The sequence below is a fragment of the Physeter macrocephalus genome, chromosome 11 (assembly GCF_002837175.3).
Source record: "Physeter macrocephalus isolate SW-GA chromosome 11, ASM283717v5, whole genome shotgun sequence".
NCBI lineage: Eukaryota > Metazoa > Chordata > Mammalia > Artiodactyla > Physeteridae > Physeter > Physeter macrocephalus.
The window spans coordinates 17657723-17663576 of NC_041224.1; the positions used below are offsets into that span (position 1 = coordinate 17657723).

The window sequence follows — 5854 nt, forward strand, 5'->3', positions numbered from 1 at the left end:
GGGGAGAGGCCCAAGCAGAGGGAAGCCCGCAAACCCCAAAAAAAACAAAAAAAAAAAAAAAAAAAAAAAAAAAAAATCGACTAAATTAGTCACCTGATATTGGAATTAAACATCGATCAATACATCACTTCTCGGCCTTTTGGCTAAGATCAAGTGTAGAAACATCGATCAATAAAAATTTTAAAGATTTTTAACAGAATCTGAGCTTGTAATTTTGGCCAGCTATGAAATGACTTAGATTCTTACACACACATATACAGAACCATTTTTTGATAGATAATTAAATGAATTATTATTTTACTTATGAATGATTTAAAGAAACTTATGAGGAAACTACTATAAGTGATATTTTACAAAAAGTGGGAGATTTTCAATTAAGCCAGCAAACAATCGTCCATAGTCTACAAGACCTTCCTAACAACATGAAAGATCAGTTAATACAAAATTGAAAAATTGCAAGGAATTTTTTTCAGCTTTTAATGCCTTGGGAAATCTAAGAGACGCTCCCCAATTAATATTTGGGTACCTGTTTTCTCAAATTTGCGATAAATTTTGTCAACCCCTGGCCTAAAGTATGGAACTTGTGGTATAGTTAGTTTTTAATCTTTCCTACACATTTATTTAATATAAGATTTACATGACACAGGAGCCTTCGTAAGGAAATGAATATCCCAAGGCAGGTAAAACCTGAGGGTTTTTATACTAGGTTTGATGAAGAAAGTTGTGGAAAAAAACGTGATGGGGCAAAAGGATACGTGTTAATTGTAGTAAATTGAGGAAAAGCTAGCAAGGCCTGTTTGTTCAGATGCCCCTCAGAGCCCCATGGTCTTTGGAGATAAGGACGTTCCTTTCCTCCTGGTATAAGGAGGTTGCCTCTCACATGGGGGTCTCTGGACCCGGTTCAGGGAGACCCGCCTGCACCTGCCATTTCTCAAATTCCTTCAGCAAAAAATATTCAGTTTTCCAAGTTGCCATATTTTGGAGTAGTGTGTTCTCAGCCCTGCCATCAGCAAACAATGAAGGTGAAATAAGAAAACTTTCTAAAGCTGAAGGCATTTGCAACCAAGATGTTCAATACAACATGGGTCTCAAATTTCCTAGACAGTTTATTTCATGTATTTTTTAATTGGCTTTTTATAGGCAAGAACACACATTAAAACAAAAGTTTGGTTTCAATTTTTTTTTTTTTAATTTTGAAGAACAGTTATTTGCAAATCTCTGCTTGGATTAAGGTGTTAATAACCACTCTTAACCATGAATGTGAAAATGTGAGCTGAAGGAACACTTTGGAGTACTCACCAAGGATTGACTCTGACCTTCTCTGTGGAAGTTTCTGGTTCATAGTTGAACTCTGTGTGCTTTTGCATCCTTCCTACACGGTGTCTTTGACAGTGATGCCAGCTGTACATGAAAAATGATAACAGGACATGTCCTTGGAGGAGCCACTTTTCAAGACCTCTGACTCCAAGGGCTCTGCAGTTCAGCCAGTGACAGGGCTGAAGCGAGATTTGGCTTCTCTCCTGGAGTGACTTACATTAAGGCTCTGGACTAGGTTCCCAGACAGACGCCACCCCCCTGCCCAGCCCAGGCCTTCGGGACTGTGCCAGTAACTCAATGGTGAGCCTGAAACTAAGCCTAAAAGGAAGCAGATGGTCTGTATTAAGAGATTTTCCATGACCTTCGTCATTTCTTCATTTCCTTTCTGTGGGATTTCATATTCGTGAGCATATCCTCTGAATGTGACGGTGTAGCAGTGTTAGACTCAGCAATCCTGAGTCTCAGGGCACTCATTTCATAAAGAACATGCATCAGAAGGGAGCATTTGAGTTATCCTGTAAATTTTTTTAACTCACCAATAACATTTATGCAGCAATCATGGATCCTGGGCATGGAGATGGTTTTCCTGTTGTGAAATTTTGTGCCATTCCTTAAAGTAATAATATTATTACTTCTGAGTGGGGGACTAAAGTCCATTTCTAGCAATTCTTATCTTCCTTTTTATTTATTTTTTTATTCTCCTATGAGCTAGGGAAAATAAAAACTGCACAGGGAAAATCTCCCCATCTCATGCAGCAGTTCATTTTTTCCCTTTCATCCTAATTCTCAAAGAAGTAAATAATCGCATACAAAGGATACAAGCAAAGCTTTCTATTCTGTGAGTCTAAGGGACCAGCATATTTATCTCTCTTTCTGTCTGTACCTCTTTGATTTGTATTAATAAAAAGATATTAAAAATTTTTTTTCTAGAAAGCCAAATAAATGAAATCACACAGCTAGACAATTCTGTATGCAGGATAATGACTATCAATGATTTGGCAGATACATGACTTGATAATAGAGATACAAATACATTCATCTGTGTTTTCAAAGTTTTTCTAAAAGTAAAGGCTATGGCAAGAAAAGAAAGGCACTAACTCAGACTTTTCAAAGAAAGGAACCTATAAATAAACTAATTGGGCTATCACTCGATTTGTATGTCAGATATGTAAGTACTGAGAGAACAATGTTTGTTTCAGCTGTTCTCATCAGTATGATTAATGACTACTTTAAAGTGCTTGATTCCATTTGTGTGCCAGCTGTTCTTGTGTAAAACAAACTGGGACTTTCTCAAGATAATCAGAGTGGGACTGTCTGCAGGGTTTGAGAGCTGATACCTGCGAGTTCGAAAAGGAAATGGATGGCTCTTAGCTGATCCTGATGAGATCAGACCCAGACTCCTGTGACTGAAATATATTCCTAAAGCAGATGCTTGTTACTGGGGGCTTGTAAATCAAGGGCTTGCCCCACGTGCGGGTTCTGCTTGGTGGAAAGGTCTGAGCCAATCGGGATCCTTATGCGTGGTTAGCAAGTTAAAAAGAACCTAAGTAGTCTTAACCATACAAACTGATAGTACCTTCAAAGGTAAATATACAAGGTGAGTCTTTCAAAATCACAGGCAAGCTGGACCAAGCAGCAATAAGAAATCATCAAACCATGAAAGTAATACTATGTCCTTTCCCAATGAAGCGGCCACACACAGGTCACACACACCCTGGGCGTCGGCAAGGTGTTGTGATGGGGGCATGACTTCACAATTAGAAAATTGTGTGTATGCAGGATCATGATTTAGCAGATAAATGACTCGACAGTACAGAGATAAATGGATTCATCTGGGTTTTTCAAAGTTCTTCTCCAAGTAAAGACTATGGAATCAAAAGAAAAGAGAAGCAAAATGGGGAATGATTTCGACTATGAGCTTCAAAGACATTGAGCATTTCTGTGTTTTCACTTCCTGTAGAGCAAGTTCAAAAGTATCTGTGCCATCATTGTACCCTCTACACTGAAAGGCAAAAGGAAGTCAGAGATGGGAATGATTTTTTTTAACCACACAACTACTTTCAAAAGGATCCACATGAAAATGAGAATCCCATTGGAGTCTTGAAGGTCAGTTCGTTTATGGCACAAAGACAGTCAACAAATAGGGTTCAGGCTTTCCCTGTGCTGGTCACTGCCCGTAAGGTGGATGCCAGACCTGAAATAGCTTTCCGTCTCCCTGGGAGAGATCAAAGCATAATTGCTAACAGTTGTCAGATGCTTACTATTTTAGCACTGTACTGAGCGTGTACAACCACTATCTTATTTGTTCCTCAGAGCAGCCTTATGAGGTCATTATTATAGCTACGTGCCCATTTTAGAGACAAGGACACCAAGCTATTTGTTCAACATCTCACCATTAAGAATAGCAGAAGCAGGATTCTCACACCCAAGTCTCTCTGACCCCAAGGACCATGCATGGTCTGCACTACCACATGGTAGCCATGTTCATGAGGAAAGGGGCAGTGCCAGGCAGTAAGCATGTGGGAAAATGTTGAGATGAGTGCCAAAGGCAGTGTCATGGAAGGTCACTAGAAGAGCAAAAAGCATCTTGAGGAAGCTCAGGGAAGAAGGTGAGGCTTAATCTGAATTTGGATTTGAACTTGTAGACCAAATATTAGTAGGATGATATTGAGGATAACTACCATACTTTCTCACTAATGCTCCTTTGGTGCTGCCAGAGAATGAAAATTGGCCTCATGAATCACTGAGTTGATCTACTGCCACCTTTCGTATATAATTATTATTAATTATATATATATTTTAACATTTTATAAATTTTGTATCAAAATATATCAATCATCTCTATTTTATAGATGAGAAAGTCCATAAAGCCTCATACACTGTAAGAATTGATGAAGCTATTGGGAGATAATTCTCCATGGATCTCCCTCTTTTCTGCATGTCTTATAAACAAAGTCTTCCTGACTGCCCTTTGCTCTAGACTATCTCTTCAAGGATGTTAGTGAACAGCCCAGGAAGATATAGTGAAAAGGGCAGATGCTTCCTATGTATTGTAAAAGCTAGGTTCTCTGAGCTCAGTCTTCCTCTCCTGGAGCACAGCCCACCATGCTTGCAGGCATCCATCTGGGTCTGTCCACATTGCCCCCATGAGACTTGGGAGCAAGGGGACCTGACACAATATGCTGTCTCATGCTGTTTGCTGTGCAGTGAGGAGTAAAGTCCTTTGTCTCTGACCCAGGTATCTTGTGTCTTATGCCAGCAACCATGAAACAGTGGCAGTTAGCTTGCAACTGGGGTGAAATCTCAGACGCTTCACGCTTCAGAAGATAGGAAAATTTTCTTTCTTAAAGAGGTCAAATTTGTCCTCATCCTTACTGAAAAATAATGCATCTGCTTTGGCATTCATTGGATTAATATCAAGTAGATCGATCTTAGAACCCAGAGAAACCAGGGAAGACAAAATGCCCTTGTGAGAGTCTCCCTTCGGCGCTTAGTCAGGGTGCCCAGGGACTAGGCTAAGTACAGCCCTCTCCATGTCCATACCCTCAAAATGCTCATCATCTAAAGCAAGGGTTGGCAGGCTGGCCCGTGAGCCAAATCTGGCCCACACCTGTTTTAGTAAATAAAGTTTATTGTCTAGCAGCATCTACTGCTGCTTCTGTGCTGCAGTAGCGGAGTTGAGTGGTCGCAGTAGAGACCGTATGGCTTGCAAAGCCTGAAATATTTACTATCTGGCTCTTTTTTTAGAGTATTTTTTTAAAAAATTATTTATTTATCTATTTATTTGGCTGTGCCAGGTCTTAGTTGTGGCATGTGGGCTCTTAGTTGTGGCATGCAGGATCTAGTTCCCTGACCAGGGATCAAACCCGGGCCCCCTGCATTAGGAGCGTGGAGTCTGGACCACCAAGGAAGTCCCTACTATCTGACTCTTTAAGGAAAATATTTGCTAACCTCTGATCTAAAAGAAGAGACAGATACATGAAGAATAAAGAATTCCCTCAAAACATGCTAGAGGCCAAGGTATGAACAGAACATTATGTGAGAATAGAAAAGAAAGCTATGAGCACATACACATACTCACATATAGGCATGTACAACCCCGCCCCTCCGTGCACACCCACACCCGTCATTTACATGCATGGTCTTACTTCATCCTTGGCAGCAACTTTATTAGGCATATAGATTAGGAGCATCACCTCTACAGGAAAACTAGGTTTAAATCGAAAGATTTGCCAATTACTAGCTGAGTGACTTTGGGGTAAGTTACTTAACTTCCCTGTGCCTCACTTGCTAAACGTGGGTAATATCACCTATACATCATAGGGTTACTGGAAGGATTAAATGAAGGTGTAGAATATAGCCTCTAACACACAGTAAACAGCATGTAACTATTTGTTATCATTTATCTCCTTTCTCCAGATGAGTAAATTGAGGGACAGAGAGGTTGAGTAATTTTCTCAAAATCACATTAAGTAGAAAAAGGTAGATGCAGAACTTAACCTCAGCTCTGACTCACAAATCTGGGCTTTCTGCCACG

General features: G+C 40.0%; 1 pseudogene; it reads left to right on the top strand.

Annotated features, from left to right (window-relative positions):
* Positions 1-123: 123 nt before the first annotated feature.
* Positions 124-268, top strand: LOC112066482 (uncharacterized; annotated as a pseudogene).
* The last annotated feature ends 5586 nt before the right edge of the window (positions 269-5854 follow it).